This window comes from Lutra lutra, chromosome 5 (genome assembly GCF_902655055.1).
Source record: "Lutra lutra chromosome 5, mLutLut1.2, whole genome shotgun sequence".
Taxonomy (NCBI): Eukaryota; Metazoa; Chordata; class Mammalia; order Carnivora; family Mustelidae; genus Lutra; species Lutra lutra.
The window spans coordinates 90,040,917-90,059,965 of record NC_062282.1 but is presented as its reverse complement, the minus strand read 5'-3'; the positions used below and the strand labels follow the sequence as shown (position 1 = coordinate 90,059,965).

At 39.3% G+C, this 19,049-nt stretch overlaps 1 protein-coding gene and 1 pseudogene across 5 annotated transcripts in view; both read left to right on the top strand.

Annotated features, from left to right (window-relative positions):
* PDE4D (phosphodiesterase 4D) overlaps positions 1–19,049 on the top strand; it is a 1,258,413-nt gene that overhangs the window by 953,303 nt on the left and 286,061 nt on the right. The window lies entirely within an intron of this gene.
* Positions 11,917–13,617, top strand: LOC125099737 (histone-binding protein RBBP4-like; annotated as a pseudogene).

Below are 19,049 nucleotides of genomic sequence, written 5' to 3'. Positions count from 1 at the left end.
CCCTGATATGAGGGAGAGGAGATGCAACATGGGGGGTTAAGGGGGTAGGAGAAGAGTAAATGCAAGAAGGATTTTAAGAAGTTCTCTCCTAAGTCATTTCAGCAATAAGGCAAAAACAGAGGCCTGGAATGCCAAGGTTGGAGGCAACTTGAAAAGTCCCACCCACTCCTTAGGGCCTATGTTCTACCACAGATTCGTTGTGGTCTTCTACTCAGATCTCCAACACCTCTCCTCTCATAAATTGTTCCTCCCACCAACTGTAAAGAGCCCATTCCAGTTTTGTTAAAAGGTTCTTGGTAACCCCAGTCTCTTCATCCACATTTACCAGTGGGGTAGCATTTGATATTTTGCCAGCACCTCTTCCGCCTTGTGTGCTCTTGGTCTCTGCCATGATTCACAAATGAATCATGTCTAAGAGGATCTTCTCTCTTTGAAATCTTCTGACTGTCCATTTCACGAGGTATTTTCCTTCTCCAATTTCTTATCATAATATGCATAATCTGTGTCATTAATTCATTCGTCCACTTGCCCCATATTTCCTGAGGGATTCCCATGTGCCAGGCCCTGTTGTAGTCGCTGGAGACTTAGGAAGAGACAACACAGGCAATGCCTGTGCTCACAGAACTTCTGCCCTAGAAGGTGAGAACTACAGTGGAGAATAAAAACCTTTCAGATATGATAAGACCTACAAAGTGTATAAAACAAGGTAATATCGTGTTTTTCATGGGCATATGTCTTTTACTGTCCATCTCTGTTTTTATTATAAACTCCCTGAAGCAATAGTTTTTGTTTATTCGTTTTTACCACGTTTTACCACGGTGACCCATAAATATCTACTGATCCATTTTCCTACGTGTGTGATACTCTTCTAAGTAGATCCTATATGGTCATTTGGGATTTATGTGAAGTTGGATTAAGTTGATAATGTCATATTACAGTAGCTATTGCAAGGAGGGACACATTTTACACTTGTGGGAGCCTTATCCAATGTCACAGTTGGTGGATTTTCTTATTAGATTGTCACGGAGGTGTATACTTAGTTTCCCTTTCAACTCTCTACCCTTTGCTTCCCTTGAAATCCTCTGCGATCCCATAGTCCCTTAATTTCAATTGACCCCTCCCACCGCAACATATCAGGCCCCCATCTCTCCTTTAGAATGATCTGAAAGCTTAAATCACTTATTTAACATTTAATTTCACTTTCAACCCTGTGTCGATTTTGTGATGGATATAAGGAAGTCTGAGTTCCCAGTTAATGAATGCTCTGAATACAGCGCCCAACAATGACACATGATGACTCCAGTTAAGTGAAAAAGCTTCTGTTTATCAGCACAGAATTCTTCCCTTTGAATCACATGGCAGCTGACCCTGTCTTACCTAGTGAATTTAACCTTTTCTCTTAACTGCTGGTATGTGCATGTGCGTACATGCGCGCGCACATTTTACTGATCGCTTAGTGAACCAGTTTCTAAATTCATGTTTGGCAACATCAACATCAATTGTATAAAGGAATAGCAGGGTCCAAGGAAGTTAGGCTTCTCCAGACATCAACTTACAGCTACAAAATAAAGAATAATTTTAACTACTTTAGAGGGTTGTTCCGAATATGGGAAGAGTAAATGTCCATAAAGAACCAAGTAGATAGTAGCATTGAATAAATGCTAGTTTTATTCCACCTTCTCTGGTTTCTGTAAATAAATACTCATTCAACTTGTCACTCAGATTTTGACTAATGATTAGCTAATGAGTAACAATAAGTTTTGTTTTGTTTTGTTTTGTTTTAATTAAGTCACTAGGATTGGTTGGTTTTATGCATGGATGGAATAGGCATTTGACATTTTGTCACAATTCTCTAATTCAAACAGTTCCTCATTAAAGGCCTGGAATGTTTATCATTGGAAATTCTACTGTGTTAGGTTATTGTTATTTATTATGTGTACTATTAAAATATAGATAGCTGATAGCCTGCTGATGCATTTGCTACTTCACATAAAGGAGTTTCTCAGAGATTAATAAAATAATAAATCAGTGAGTAGTCCTGAGCAGCGATGTAAAGAAAGTCTGGTAACACCACCACCACCCGTGCCCCAGATTTATTTTGTTTGGCTTTACACTATTGGCCAGACAGATTTTTTCGGAATTTCAGTTAGCACCAATATTTAAAATGGAAAGATGTCTCATATAATTTCAAATTTCTCTTTACAAATGAGAAAAATTGGTCACATTGGGCTCTCATTCCTGAGGGATTATCCTACTATCTGAAACTCCTCAAATTGCTCAGTGATCCTTGGCCTTGCTTTCTCAGTGCCTTCTGAGAGAGGGGAAGAAAAAAAAAAAAAGTCAGGGAAGGATAATACTATTTTTATAGTTTCTGCTCATATTCATTTTTTTGGAATGCCTATCATTTTCTATCAACATCTGATTTTTTCTGGATTTCTATTAGCCTTTAGGGGTAACTACATGAAAATATCCAACAGTCAAAAAACCTACAACAAACTTTTTAACATTCTTAATGACAGTCACAAAATGCTATTTTTCATTTTATCCAAAAGTGTCCTATTAAGCTGTTCCTAGTTTTTATCCTTAAAAGACACAGACAGTGTCTCCCCCTCTAGAGCCATAAACACACTTGAAACATAGGAATCATAATAATACAGCAGTGATCACTTTTATTCATTCCAGAATCCTAATAATGGAACAAAAGGGGGACACCATCTTCTTTAATCGTAAACGTTAACATTTATTGAGGCCTTGACTGGTTGCTGGGCACTGTTTTAAGTATTTTACCTATAACCTCTAATATAATTCTCCCAACCACCCTGATTATGCCCATTTTACAACTGAAAAGACTGAGGCATAGAAAAGTTAATTAACGTGACTGGGGGTGGGGACCATGAGTGTGAGTGTTCCTAACCACTACTCAGTTGATACTGCTTTCTCTGTGCTCCAGCTTAGGCTTTTGGGATTTATTTAAAGATGAAAAATATCATTGTATCATCTCATCATTTGAGAAACAGAGGTAAGATCACCTTTTGGGGTGATACCAAAGGTATAGCTCACACTGTGGCTTCTGTCAGGGGTAGCTTCTAGAGCTTGCAATGTATATCCTGCACACACATGCGGTAGCCTTGCTCAAATCACCCCTCACACCAAGGACTTTTCCTCTTCATTCCTTTAAATGATTCTTAGTGAGAGGCACCTGGGTGGCTCAGTCATTGAGCATCTGCCTTCGGCTCAGGTCATGATCCAAGGGTCCTGGGATGGACCCCTGAATCCTGGCTCCCTGCTCTGCCGGAAGCCTGCTTCTCCCTCTCCCACTCCCCTTGCTTGTGTTCTCTTTCTCTCTCTCTCTCTCAAATAAATAAATAAAATCTTTAAAAAAAAATGATACTAGCTGTCCCTGAAAAATAGCTTCTACTTAGGTGTCTCCTCATGCTAGGAATCCAAGAGCAACATTAAGTTTCTACAGTTAGTTTTACATCATCTTAAGACTGCTGGGCAGTTCCTCAGGGGGAACTGAAATCCTCTGTAGCTATTTCTTCTTCTTCCAGTCATGTCAAGAAATAGTTGAAGACAAAGTTCTCAGAAACAATCTCTGAGGAGTTCAAAGCAGGTGGCTTACAGGTTCTTTTCTCTGAGATGGACAAGTGGGGCAGTAACTTTTCCATGCCCTTGTAGAACTTAATATAAAATGGTGATTCACCATCCTCCAGCAGAATGCATGGTGACCCAGTGTGTGCCCAGGCTGTGTGACTCCCATTGAGGGAGGAGAGTCGCTCAAGCATTAAAATTTGACCCAGTGGCCTCTGTTCACATGCACTGACCCAGTTACAAAAGGGCAAGAACTCCTCAGCATTTCTGAAGCCATATTATTTCCATTATAGGACTCTTTAAGACAACAACAACAATGGAGATAAAGAATTTGGTAATTGAAGCCTCTGTTGAATATCTCATGCTGTTTCAAAACACTTCATCCCAGTCATCCCTAGAAAATGAAGTCTACCTCGGAGGAAAAATATTGACCATCCTCACTGAGCCATCAAGCAGAATGGGAGTCAGAAAGTTTAAACTTAGATACACCTATTTCACTTTGTGCAAAAATCTGTTCTTCATGTTTCGATTTTCTCTAATTGAGTAGAAATACAACCCTGATTGTATTTCTGGGACTGAGTGAAAATAAAATTGGCCCTCATGGGGGCTCTAATACTTCCTCCTCAGTTATGGGGACACTGCTGGGCCCCAGCAACTATCTTGGTTCACAGTCACTAATCAGGTATTTTAAAGGGCAATTTAACACATCATTTTGCCACAACCATGCAGCGATACTATTGTTTTAGTTTGGTCTTTCAAGTACCCAAACACTGGGTTTATTATCTTGCCATCTTATGTGTTCAGTTATTATGGAGAAAACCTTAAGGAGAGTAATATTTTTCTTCCCTGTTTACCTAGGAGGTTCTCAATAGTAGCACCGTGTCTCGTGCTTTTTCATCACCTCTGATATCTAGTATGAGCTAAATCATGAGTAAGTCCCTGTGGGGAATGCTCGATGCTTTACTTGGCCTCACTAGCAGGAAATAGTGTACTACCTGGAAATATTCCACATGCCACCTTGCATGAATCACTTCTTACAAGAATTCCCTTTCCTCCCAGATCCCATTCTTTGGGGCCCTGTTGTCCATGGCACATATTATGGTCCTCAGTGTTTAGAGCATTGGGCTTTTTTATGGGTCTAAGAAGATATGTGAGAATTGAAAAATGAAGCAATTGACTCCAAAATGTAACTGACTCCAAAATGCAAAATTAAGATTAGAGTTTAATGATATATCAAAGTATAATCTGTCAACTTCAATAATTGTCAAACAAGTTATTCAGAAAAACCTTTAATACATTTGAGGAAAACTTGTGGGTTGACTTTTTGTCATCTTGCAGGTATTCTTGAGTATACTGCGTGATTGCAGAGAAATTAGGGCTAATCATTAATTAAATGAATTTAATATTAACCAAGTAGTATTATCACTATTATTATTATTTTAACCAAGTAACTTTAAAATCAAAATTATAAAGATCCTTTCCAGATTTTTATAGCAAACATACTGTAGAATGTGAGAAGTGAGTCCATTTTAGTTTGTTGGCTGTGATGGGAGGGGCTACAAAGGTGTTATATAACAGCCTTGCCTAAGCTACTACCTATTTGCACAATTGTTCCTTTTAAAATAACTTCTTAAATTTTTATTGTTATTTTTAAATGACTACATTTTAAATCAATTATAATTTAGAGTTCCTGTGAGGTAACTCTTAAGGAAAAGTAGAGAAGTATTTGAGTCAGCCAGAGAATAACTTAGGTCTTGGGGGAATCTTACAGAAATGTCAGCTGAAGGGGCACCTGGGTGGCAGTCTTTTAAGCATCTGCCTTAATCTCAGGTCATGATCCCCGGGTCCTAGGATCGAGCCCCACCTTGTGGGTGTGTGTTGGGGGGGGTAGAGTCCCTGCTCAGCTGGGATCCTGCTTCTCCCTCTGCCCCTCCCCCCAACACTCCTGTTCTTTCTCTCAAATGAATAAATAAAATATTTAAAAAAATAAAATAATTTTAAAAATTAAAGAAAGAATTATCAGTTGAATGAAGTTCAGCTTAAATTTCATGGACTTGGATGGGGAAACTTTCGTATTCTTTACCCATATGGAATAACAATCTGTCCCGAAAGTACAAAGCATTTTGGCATTATTTCTTCCAGCTCATTTGCTTTTAGCTTTCCATAAAGCAGTACCTGACAGTTGTTATCCTTAAGACTCAACTATTTTGCAAAAAGATCAAACAAAGCACTCTCTTTAAGAACACAGGGAACACACTAGAGTAGTTCCTCTGAAAATCCCAGTACTGTGTTGTTTGCAAGTATTTTTTTAGAGTTCACTGCATGCCTGGAACAAACAGCCTATCTTTCTTCCTAGAAGATTACAGATTGATACACAAGGTCCGGTTAAATAGTGTCTAAGTTGCTTTCCTATCCCTTCTACAGGAGCTATGTGTCCTAAAAACAAAATTTAACTTTAAATATAATGTATCTACAGAAATTTTTCTTGGGTGAGGAAGGAAAAAGTAGGCTTAATTTTGAAAAAGGAATCAACATAGTAAAATAATGCATTTCTTTTTCTGAAGTTACTGTTGACTACCACATTTATTTATACACATGCAATCGGGCATGTGAATACTTGAAATATTTGTAAGTCTTAGTTCCTAGAGTGAAAATAATGATTAATTTCTAATGATTTCAGTGTCATGTCCACAAAAACAAAACTGTGGTAAGGGGTGGTAAGTGTATCCATCCTGTCGAATATGTCTCACAATTGCTTAAGCAAGTTAAAAAATAATTCTCCTTTTGAGATGCTGCTTACTTCTTGAGATCCTCGTTTTCCCCAAATGATGTTTGGCTTTTATAAAAGACAAATCTAAGTCCCAGCTTAAAGCCTGAGCATGTTACTTAACTTCTTAGGAACTTTAGCTTCCTCAACTGAGGAAATTATAGTACCTATCTTATGAGTCTATTTTAAATATTAAATGACATACATGTGTGCAGAGCCTCTTACCTTGTGCCTGGAATGTGATGAGGCTATTGTTTTTAGATTCCTTCCTCTGGAGACAGAAGGCCTGAGCTCTCTCTGATCTGGTTCTCCCACTCCACTAGCGGGGCAAGTACTCTCTCTGTACTTGAGTTCCGTCATCTGACAAATGAGTAGATAAAAGCTTCATGTGATTAGCGTACAAGTGAATGCTGTAACATGTGTAAAACATTCAGTGACTCCAAACAGGTTTTCAGAGCATTGGCCAGAATGTAGTTGTCCCCTTCAGAGGCACAGACATCTCATTCGTAGGCTGGCAGGTCTCCTGAATTGGACAGATTTTATAAGATGCCATAAGCACTCTCCTATTTCCCTGCCAAATGTGGGGAAACTCTTCCTGGAAAAGTCATTCCTTTGAACTAAGCTTCCAATAGGTCCCTAGGAGAATTCAAACACTCTCTGTGGGTTAAACAGTACATTACCTAATATTTTCTCCAGATAAGGCTGTTTTTCCTAAATATTTAGGAAAGAACCTTCCTCTCTCTCCTTAACAGTAATGCTCAGGTCTGCTCAGAGCTTGCCAATGACTTTTCCCAGTGTATTTCTTACCCTGCTCCTTTTTCTTTGGGAGATAATTTTTATTGTAAGGATGTGGGAGCTCTGTTTTGGCAAAGAAGGTGTCAAGAGTAGCTCTCAGGGATAGAGGCTTATGAAAAAGAAAACAGACAAGACTCAATTTTTTGAAATTCCAGCCATGAAGCAAATGCCACAAAAGGACACAGGAAGAAAATCTGTAAAAGGCTTATCTACCACTGTTGACCAAAGATTTATTCTGTTGTTAAGCAAACACCCTGTGAGGCAGATACTGTGCTAGGTACCGTGAATACAAAGGTGAATAATTCCCTGTTTTCAGGGAACTCACATATCATGGAGGCCCAAGTGTCTCTTCGGAGCCTGGCAACTGGGAACACGTGGATGGGAAGCCATGATCCTGTCTCCTTAGCCAAACGAGAGGCTCACACTTGAGCATTCACCAGCACCCTGGTTGGAATTAGCAAAAGCATCTAGAACTTTGTTTAGCCCAGGACACCTCATTCAAACTGCAAAGCAGTGAGACTAGGGGAGTTGACCCCTGAGTTAATCGCTGACCAAAAGAAGAGAGGAAAACGGAGAAAGAATAATGCTGCCTGAGAAGCATGTGCAAAGATCTGAAAGTGATAGCATGGGAGTGCGGATAAAGCAATGTTTTCTCATTCATCCTAAAACAACCCTGGGAGGAAGGGAGGCACATGTATTGTCCCATTTTTAATTTTATTTATTTATTTAAAATTTTTATTTATTTATTTGACAGAGAGAGATCACAAGTAGGCAGAAAGGCAGGCAGAGAGTGGGGGGGAAGCAGGCTCCCCACTGAGTAGAGAGCCCAATGTGGGGCTCCATCCTAGGACCTTGGGATCATGACCTGAGCCAAAGGCAGAGGCTTTAACCCACTGAGCCACCCAGGTGCCCCTGTTGCATGTTTTATTTTTTTATTTTTTTTTTAACTTTTATTTTTTTTTTTATTCATTTATTTGACAGAGAGAGATCACAAGCAGGCAGAGAGGCAGGCAGAGAGAGAGGAGGAAGCAGGCTCCCTGCTGAGCAGAGAGCCCGATGTGGGGCTCGATCCCAGGACCCTGAGATCATGACCTGAGCCAAAGGCAGCGGCTTAACCCACTGAGCCACCCAGGCGCCCCGTGTTGCATGTTTTAGAAGACAGTGTTGAGCCTTAATGAGATTAAGTTCTTTCTGAAGGTAACACAGCCAAAATCAGTGGCTGGCTGGGCAGTGACTAAGGAACTCTGATGTCCCTATGATTTCCAGCGTGTCCTGCCATACAGTGTGGATATATCACACCCAAGTGAATCACCATCATCATCATCAAAATTAACCCAAGATGTTCATAGATTGAATGAAGCCAAGGAGACAGAACTTGGAAGTTTGCCTTGGACTTACATGGCCTTTGCTGCTACCTGTGTTAGATCTCGAAGGAGGAGGAGAACATTTACTTGCAGAGAAGGGAGAAGAAGATGCAACACTCCCCAGGCAGGAGAAACAGCGCAGGCAGATTCGGCGCAAGGCATGCGCTGTTACCTGGCTGCCATACTAGGTTATGAAAAATTAGTTATTAAGGGCCAGGCTGAATGACAAATTGCATCCAAATGGTAGAAGTTTTCATTTAACGCAAAGAGAAGGTGGCCCTGGATTCTATAAGGAATGGGGATCTCCTGAAGGTTTTTAAGCAGGGAGTTTAACATTTGAGGGCTGTGTCTTTGAAAAATAACCCAGAGACAATGCAGACCCTAAATCTTCAAAGTCTGAGTGGGGGGCGGGGAACTATTTACAATCCATTGTGTAAATGAAGTCAGTGGGTTGGGGGCAAAACTAAGATGAAAACACAAAATTTTTTTTAAATCAAAGTATTGTTGTATCACATACTTCTCAGTTTTAAAACTGCTTTTCTCCATACTCACTGAACTTTCTTTTAAAATTTATCTTTAATAATACATATTATTTATTGAGCCCTTAATATATGCCAAACACTCTGCCAAGGTTTTCGGTGTCTCATCCTATTTTATCTCTGTTTTATAGTGGAGGAAACTAGGGCTTGGATAGGCTAAGTAACTTGTTCAAGGTCAAAAAAACTGGTCATTAGTGGAACTTGGGTTTGTATGCAGGCAGCCTGACACCAAAGGCCACTTTTTAACCTGATCCTGTATGCTCTCCATAATTAATATACATTATCTCAAAGAGCAGATCTTTTATATTAAACAGACCTTATTTGTCATGTGGTCAAGGAGAAATTGCTTGTATTGCCTAGACTATTTTACCATTACTTTTAACATGGGCAGGAGAAAATGTTATCACATAAAAGTAAATTAAATGGGCCCAATGAAAGTTTGCTTTCTAATAAATTAGTTTTCGGCATTGTCTATTGCATCAGGCATTAAATTATCATTAGAGCACATTCTGTGTGCACACATTTCTGGCAGACTATTTTCCAAATCCTACTTTAATGAACACCTTCATTTGCTTCACAATATTACAAAATGGTAATGTGGCAGTGTGATTTTTCCAGTTATCCTGTCTCATTCAAAAAAAATCTAAAAATGATTTTTATAAATACAATTTAATTTTAGAATATTACTTTATCTCTTGGGTTAGGTATAGTTAGGAACCACTTGATTTAACATTGGGGTTATTATAAATTTGAAATCGGAATTAAAGTTTTTGCTTCTTCAAATTTTTTTTTATTTATTCATTTGCTAGAGACAGAGGGAGAGCACAACTGCAGGAGGGGCAAAGGGAGAAGCAACTCGGGACTCAATCCCAGGGTCCTGGGATCATGACCCAAGATGAAGGCAATCTGTTAACTGACTGAGCCACCTAGGAGCCCCTCAGAACTAAAGTTCTGACATGGCTAGTCTGGATATGCACTGATAACGTTTGTATATATTGAAACAAAATAACAGATAAAGAGATGATTTAAAAGGAAACACACCAGATGTTGGTCAAGGCCGATATTTTTGTTCTCGGTTTTGTCTGTGACTGTGTAATAGCAAGCAATACTTTATAAAGAATCAGTGCTGAATAAACAAGTACATTGATTTCTTGAGGTGAGAATTGTTGTCTTAAACTTTTTTCTAATGCTTTTTCTCTTTTTTTTTTTTTTAAGATTTTATTTATTTGACAGAGAGATCACAAGCAGGCAGAGAGGCAGGCAGAGAGAGGGGGAAGCAGGCTCCCTGCTGAGCCGAGAGCCCGATGTGGGGCTCGATCCCAGGACTCTGAGATCATGACCTGAGCCGAAGGCAGCGGCTTAACCCACTGAGCCACCCAGGCGCCCCAAATGCTTTTTCTCTTTAAGAATGAGACATCTAGAATAAGACTTGCTATCAGATTTTAAATCTACCATTAAAATTTAATCTTCCTGATTCCTCTTATGTGAGGTATCTAGAGTGATCAAATTTAAAGAAACAGAAAATAGAATAATGGCTGTCAGATGCTGGGGCGAGTGGGGAATAGAGAGTTAATTGTTTAATGGGTACAGAGTTTCAGTTTGGTAAAATGAGAAAGTTCTGGAGATGGATGGTGGTTAGGGTTATACAACAAATGTGAATGTATTTAATGCCATTGAACCGTACCTAAAAAGGATTAAAATGTTAAATTTTATGTTACATATATTTTACTACAACAAAAAATAATTTTGACCCATGACTTATAGAGAACCAAAATGTATTTAGTCATTTGATAAAAAGAATTTTTAATACTTTGATAGACATAGCCAATTCCTTTATTTTAAAGTAAAACGTATAGATTTTTAACTTATAAATGGTGGATAAAAGACTTCCCTGCTCCATTTTTTGCTAAAAACATCACCCAAATCAGTAATTAGTACAAGAAACAGGAAAGTAGAGCCCATATTTATGGAAACTAGGAGCTATGTGTAACTTCAAGCCATGATGAATAAAGATAGAAGTGGATGGAGAAGTGGCCAATGAGTTAACCAAATAAGGGTAAAATACTGAAGACAAGTAAGCTGAGCTGCCCCCAGGACCCCAGGAAGTACTTTGGGAGATGAGCAAGCTCTGAAAATAGGGAATATATAAAAGTATGTATAACATATACTTATCTGCTAGCCCTCACTCTTTCTCAGTATATTTACTATACCTCACATCCCTCCTAACAAAAGACAGATCGTCTGGAATAATGGGCAGAGGGCAGAAAGAGGGATGACTATGCAAACAGAAGGATTAAATGAACATCTGCAAACTGATTAGCAAGTTCTCAGTTCCCTTCTCTGCCCACACCAAAAGGTGAACAGGCAGATCTATATCCATCTTTAAAAAAAAACAAGCTACCCCAGAAGAAGGAATCTTCCAGTGATATCTGGGGTGCCCAGGTAGAATGCTTGCTCCCAGGGCACAAGCCCCACCTGTGCACCCAGAGCTTCCCATCACCTTTCTAGGGCCCACCTCCATTTATGAACTGGGGTCAGGGATCAATGCAGGAGTTTGAGGATCCTGCTCTTATCAGTATTTGCATTTCTTGAATAACATTCAAATATTTAGTTAAAAGTGAGGTTAAATTTGCACAGATACATTTGAGAATCAAAAAGAACCTGAAGAGGGGCGCCTGGGTGGCTCAGTGGGTTAAAGCCTCTGCCTTCGGCTCAGGTCATGATCCCAAGGTCCTAGGATCAAGCCCCACATTGGGCTCTCTGCTTGGCAGGGAGCCTGCTTCTCTTCCTCTCTCTGCCTGCCTCTCTGCCTGCTTATAATCTCTGTCTGTCAAATAAATAAATAAAATCTTAAAAAAAAGGAAAAAAAAGAACCTGAAGAGTAACAGGGGAGGAGCAGAAGAGATAGAATACAAAGGAAATACTACATCACTTACGAAATTTTGGGTTAGATCATTTATTTGATCCCTGCAGTGGTTTCTTCATCCAATATTTTGAATTAGTGCAAAGTTCCAAAAGTCAATTACAAAATACATTTTGTGTCTACATTACTGATCCCATGGAGAAAAGTTGGATTCAGTTTTAAAAGGGGGTTTTCTGGCCCCTCCCACAATACTTGACCCTGGGATCCTCCTGGCTTCCCTGCCCGCCATGGCCGACAAGGAAGCAGTCTTTGATGACGCAGTAGAAGAACATGTGATCAACGAAGAGTACAGAATATGGAAAAAGAACACCCCGTTTCTTTACGATTTGGTGATGACCCTTGCTCTGGAGTGGCCTAGCCTAAATGCTTAGTGGATTCCAGATGTAACCAGACCAGAAGGGAAAGACTTCAGCATTCATTGACTTGTCCTGGGAACACACACATCAGATGAACAAAACCATCCTGTAATAGCCAGTGTGCACTCCTTAATGATGATGCTTTTGATGTTTCACACTACGACAGTGAGAAAGGAGAATTTGGAGGTTTTGGCTCAGTTAGTGGAAAAATTGAAATAGAAATCAAGATCAACCATGAAGGAGACGTAAACCAGGCTCGTTATATGCCCCAGAACACTTGCATCATTGCAACAAAAACATCATCCAGTGATGTCCTTGTTTTTGACTATACAAAACGTCCTTCCAAACCAGACCCTTCTGGAGAGTGCAACCCAGACTTGCGTCTCCATGGACATCAGAAGGAAGGCTATGGACTTTCTTGGAACCCAAATCTCAATGGGCACTTACTTAGTGCTTCAGACAACCACACCATCTGCCTCTGGGACATCAGTGCTGTTCCAAAGGAAGGAAAATTTGTGGACGTGAATACCATCTTTACAGGGCATACAGCAGTATTAGAAGATGTTTTCTGGCATATGCTCCGTGAGTCTCTGTTTGGGTCAGTTGTGATGATCAGAAATTTATGATCTGGGATACTCGTTCAAACAATACTTCCAAACCAAGCCACTCAGTTGATGCTCACACTGCTGCAGTGAACTGCCTATCTTTCAGTCCTTATAGTGAGTTCATTCTGGCCACAGGATCAGCCAACAAGACTGTTGCCTTGCAATATCTGAGAAATTTGAAACTTAAGTTGCATTCCTTTGAATCACGTAAGGAAGAAATATTCCAGGTTCAGTGGTTGTCTCATAGTGAGACAATTTTGGCTTCCAGTGGTACTGATTGCAGACTGAATGTTTGGGTTTTAAGTAAAATCAGAGAGGAACAATCCCCGGAAGATGCAGAAGATGGGCCACCAGAATTGTTGTTTATTCATGGTGGTCACACTGCCGAGATAACTGATTTTTCCTGGAATCCCAGTAAACCTTGGGTGATTTGTTCTGTATCAGAAGACAGTATCATGCAAGTGTGGCAAATGGCAGAGAACATTTATAATGATGAAGATCCTGAGGGAAGCATGGATCCAGAGGGACAAGCATCCTAGATATGTCTGCACTTCTTGTGATTTTAGACTCCCCTTTTTTACCCTCTCAACCCTGAGATTGATTTAGCACTGGTTTTGAGACACAGACCTTGTTTGGCTATCCCTCTATGCTAGGTACCGTCAACAATCTTACTAGCCCTTGGGGCGCCTGGGTGGCTCAGTGGGTTAAGCCACTGCCTTCGGCTCAGGTCATGATCTCAGAGTCCTGGGATCGAGCCCCACATCGGGCTCTCTGCTCAGCGGGGAGCCTGCTTCCTCCTCTCTCTCTGCCTGCCTCTCTGCCTGCTTGTGATCTCTCTCTGTCAAATAAATAAATAAAATCTTTAAAAAAAAAAAAAACAATCTTACTAGCCCAAACAGAGGGAGTTTTCTAAATATTAACTGGGGGACTTGATTCGGTAAAGGCACAGACTTATATTTACATTTTCTTCAGGAATTTTCTAGAAACAAAGGTCTAAAGTAGCCACAGAAAGGGGAATATTGTGTGTGGTTATTTTTCTTCTTCGTCTATATCCCCAAGTTTTTCAGACTCCTTTAAATAAAGGCTAAAGTGAGGAAGGAGTAGAGACAGGTGAGGTAGGTGTCTGAGCCATGAAGTATAAATAACAAAAGATGCCATTTTTCTTCAGGAAACGGGGGAGACTCAAGTCATATAAATTCATATTCTAACATTTTCACACCTGACTTTCCAGTATGCACATTTTCCTATGTAAATCAGTCTCCTCTGTTTCTTCAGTTAAGTCAAAACTATGTGTTCCTGGGGCGCCTGGGTGGCTCAGTGGGTTAAGCCTCTGCCTTCAGCTTAGGTCATGGTCTCAGGGTCCTGGGATCAAGCCCCGCATCAGGATCTCTGCTCAGCAGGGAGCCTGCTTCCCCCCTCTCTCTCTGCCTGCCCCTCTGCCTCCTTGTGACCTCGCTCTCTCTCTGTCAAATAAATAAATAAAATCTTTAAAAAAAAAAAAAAAACTATGTGTTCCTCTTTCCCCATATATTTTTGCTTGTTAGTGTATTTCTTTTTTTTTTTTTTCAAGATTTTATTTATTTATTTGACAGAGAGAGATCATAAGTAGACGGAGAGGAAGGCAGAGAGAGAGAGAGAGAGGGAGGCAGGCTTTTTGCTGAGCAGAGAGCCCGATGTGGGACTCGATCCCAGGACCCTGAGATCATGACCTGAACCGAAGGCAGCGGCTTAACCCACTGAGCCACCCAGGCGCCCCTGTTAGTGTATTTCTTGAGCTGTTTTCATATTTCTTTCCTTTTTGTGAAATGGTTTTTTAAAAAAAAACTTGGGACCACCAATTTGTAAAGATGTATGTTTTTACCTGACAGTTATACCACAGGTAGACTGTACAGTTGAGTTGAGAAGAGTGAATTGATCATTTGTATTTGTTTTTAAAATTAAATTAATCCTGGATTTGGGGCGCCTGGGTGGCTCAGTGGGTTAAGCCGCTGCCTTCGGCTCAGGTCATGATCTCGGAGTCCTGGGATCGAGTCCCACATCGGGCTCTCTGCTCAGCAGGGAGCCTGCTTCCTCCTGTCTCTCTGCCTGCCTCTCTCCCTGCTTGTGATCTCTCTCTGTCAAATAAATAAATAAAATCTTTAAAAAAAAATAAAAAAAAATTAATCCTGGATTTAAAAAAAAAGATGGTTTTCTGCCCTTTTAGTAGAAAATGTAATTTGTTGACAAAGGTTTAAATCCATACATTATCAGAGATCTCACATATTTTACCTTTTAAAGTGATCATTTGTTAGCCATTATTACCTAATGAGGCATCAAAATGCCATCTGTTGTGTAGGTAACAGCAGAACACCACTACCCATGTAATGAGTATGGCTGAAGACCTTATCACATTTTATGGCTAACGGACTTGACAAAATGTTATATATACCTTCATCATAATCTTTATGAACCTAAAAATTAAAAACAAGGACTGTGAGCTATATAATTTAATCCTGGATATCTTTAAAACTCTAAAATTTGCTGGCTATTAAATATGTCTATTGTTATACCTGTAACATACACACTATTTTTAATGGATCTTTACTCATTGCTACTGTCTAGTTGGAAGGGGATAGTAGCTTATTAACTGTATCAAACAACAGAGTAGCTATTTTTTTTTTTAAGATTTTTATTTTATTTATTTGACAGAGAGATCACAAGCAGGCAGAGAGGCAGGTAGAGAGAGAGGAGGAAGCAGGCTCCCCGCTGAGCAGAGAGCCCGATGCGGGGCTCGATCCCAGGACCCTGAGATCATGACCTGAGCCGAAGGCAGCGGCTTAACCCACTGAGCCACCCAGGCGCCCCCAGAGTAACTATTTTTAATCTCCTACCTTCTTCCTCCCATCATGCACAGGCCCACACCCACCCCCATACACACACCTCCCTCCCCGCCAACACACCAGATACATCTGGATACAAGTACTTTTGCTGCCTCCAGTGATGAGACTGTGAACAAATCACTGGTTTTATTTATTCATAAAATTAGTATTATAACACCTAACTTGTAGAGTTGTTGTTATAAATAAATAATAAAGTATATCTCATATATTTAGCAGGTGATTAGTAAATAACAGTGATTATTATTATTTTTGGGTGCGAAAGCTTCACTGTTCTTTTCTTAAATTTATTTTGTTTCCCTTACCTCAGGAGGAAAGCTTTATTGTTTTTAATTAATTTTTAAATACAGATTTAATATTTAATCAGTGCAGAATGATTTAGTTTTCCCATGTCTTTTTTCTTTAATTCTTTATTTAAATTCAATTTAGTTAACCTATACTGTATTACTAGTTTCAGGAGTAGAGTTTAGTGATTCATCAGTTGCATATAGCACCCAGTACTCATTACATCACGTGCCCTCCTTAATGCCCATCACCCAATTATCCCTTATCCCAATCCACCTCCCCACCAGCAACCCTCAGTTTGTTCCCTAGAGTTCAGTGCTTAAGAGTTTGCCTCCCTATTTTCATCTTATTTTATTTTTCCTTCGCTTCCCTATGTTCACCTGTTTTATTTTTTCAATTTTTAAGGGATTTGCCTATGTTGTTTAAGTTTCCAAATTCATCAGGATAATCTTGTTCATAATCTATTTTCATTATTTTTTATGTCTGTAGGAATTGATACTGATAATTTGTGTTTTCTCAATTTAGTTATTGATCAGAATTGCTAGGTGTGTGTCAGTTTATTATTCTTTATAAGGAACCAGCTTTGGCTATGATGATTCTCTCTTTTATATGCATTTTTTGTATGTCACTGTTTTGTACTCTGTTTACTTTTTACTTTATTCTGTTAGAGTTTAATTTCTTGATATTATATCAAGTAAAATGTCAGTCTTCCTCCTTTTTACCCCAGCTGTATTGAAGTATAAATGATGAATGAAATTACATATATTTAAATTGAAGTGTACAATACAATGATTTTTGATATACAAATACGTTATGAAGTGATTATTACAATCAGGGTATTTAATATACCTGTCACCTCACATAGCTAACTATTTTTTGGGGGGAGGGGCTTAAAATGCCTAAGATTGGGGCCTCTGGTGGCTCAGTGGGTTAAGCCTCTATCTTCTGCTCAGGTCGTGATCTCATGGTCCTAGTATCCAGCCCTGCATGGGGGTGGGGCTCTACTCAGCAGAGAGCCTGCTTCCCCTTCTCTCTCTGTCTGCCTCTCTGCCTACTTGTGACCTCTCTCTGTCAAATAAATAAATAAAATCTTAAAAACATTAAAAAATTAAAATGCCCAAGATCTACTGTCTTAGCAAACTGTAAACATCCAGTACAGTATTAACTATAGTCACCATATTGTACATTAGATGTGTAGAACACTGAAGTCTTGTATGCTTTGACCAGCATCCCCCTGCCCCCGTTTTCCCACACACCCCCAGTTCCTGGTACCACCATCCAGCTTTTCATTTCTAACAGTTTTTGACTTTTCCTTTTTTCTTTTAGATTATACATATATGTTGTCACAGATGACATGACTTCTTCTTTCTCATAGCCAAGTAATATTCCATTATATATAAACCCACATACACATACATATATAGACATAAATGTATATACATATATATGTAATGGAATAGTATTATATATATTTTTATATATGATACATATATAAATATACTACATTGTCTTTATCCACTCATCCATCCACTAACACCAGGGTTGTTTTCATATCTTGGGTATTGTGAACATTGCTGCAGTGAACATGGGAGTGCTGTATCTCTTTGAGATACTGATTTTATTTATTTATTTATTTATTTATGGATGTTGAATCAGTAGTGGGATTGCTGGATCTGTTAGCTCTATTTTTAATTTTTTGAGGAACCTCCATACTGTTTTCCATGTGGTTGCACCAATTTACATTCACTTCACCAGTGTACAAGGGTTCCCTTTTCTCCACACCCTAGCAAGCACTAGTCTCCAGTCTTTTCGAGAAAAGATGTACTAATATATGTGAGCTGGTATCTTATTGTGGTTTTGATTTGCATTACTATGATTAATGATGTTGGATACCTTTTCATATACCTATCTGCCGTTTGTACATCTTGGAAAAATGTGTACCCAGTTCTTTGCCTATGTTTTAATTGTATTATTTGGAATTTTTTTGCTATTAAGTTGTCTGGATTCCTTGTACACTTTGGATATTTACCCCTTCACAGATATGTGGTTTGCAAAAAAATGTCTTTACCTATTCCATAGGTTGCCCTTTGATATTTGTGATATTGTGATTTATGAGAAATATATATTTAGTTATTCAAATGAACAAAATGTATTTTTCATATATACTTAGTCTTAATCCACTGGTTCCAGGTACTCAGCTCCTGGAGTCCTTGAATTCCCTGTGATAATAATGATGAAAGTATCCTATGTTATGCTAATACAGTGACTTTGGGAAAGCACTAGGTAACCCAAGGATGGGGACTGGTTGCCAGGGGAACCAACCTGGATAAGAGGGTTAGAACTTTCAGTCCCACCTAAAAGAGGAGCTGAAGGTTGAATCAGTGGTCAGTGATCTGTGACCACTCCATAAAAACCCAAAAGGATTGGGTTCAGAAAGCTTCTAGGTTGGTGAACATGTGGAGAAGGGGCAGAGTGGCTAAAGGGAAAAGAACCAGAAAGCTCTGCTCCTTTTCCCACACTTTGCCCTGTGCACCTCTTCCAACTGACTGGCTGTTCCTGAATTATGCTTTTATAATAAATTGAAAATTTAGTCAGTAAATAAGTTTCATAAGTTCTAGGAGACATTCTAGCAAATAGCAAATTAATTGAACACAAGGAGTGTATCAAAGAGGGGGTAATCTCTGATTTATAGCTGCTTCAGGTAACAGCTGAGTCTGAGGAAGGGGTTGTGGGAACTGCCAATCTATAGCTGGTTGTTCAGAAAAACACATTAACAACTCAGGCTTGTGACTAGCATCTGAAGGGGAGAGAGTGCATTTTTTTTTTTTAAGATTTTTTTAAAGATTTATTGACAGAGAGAAAGCAAGAGAGGGAGCACAAGCAGGGGGAGTGGAAAAGGGAGAAGCAGACTTCCTGCAGAGCAGGGAGCCTGATGCAGGGCTCTATCC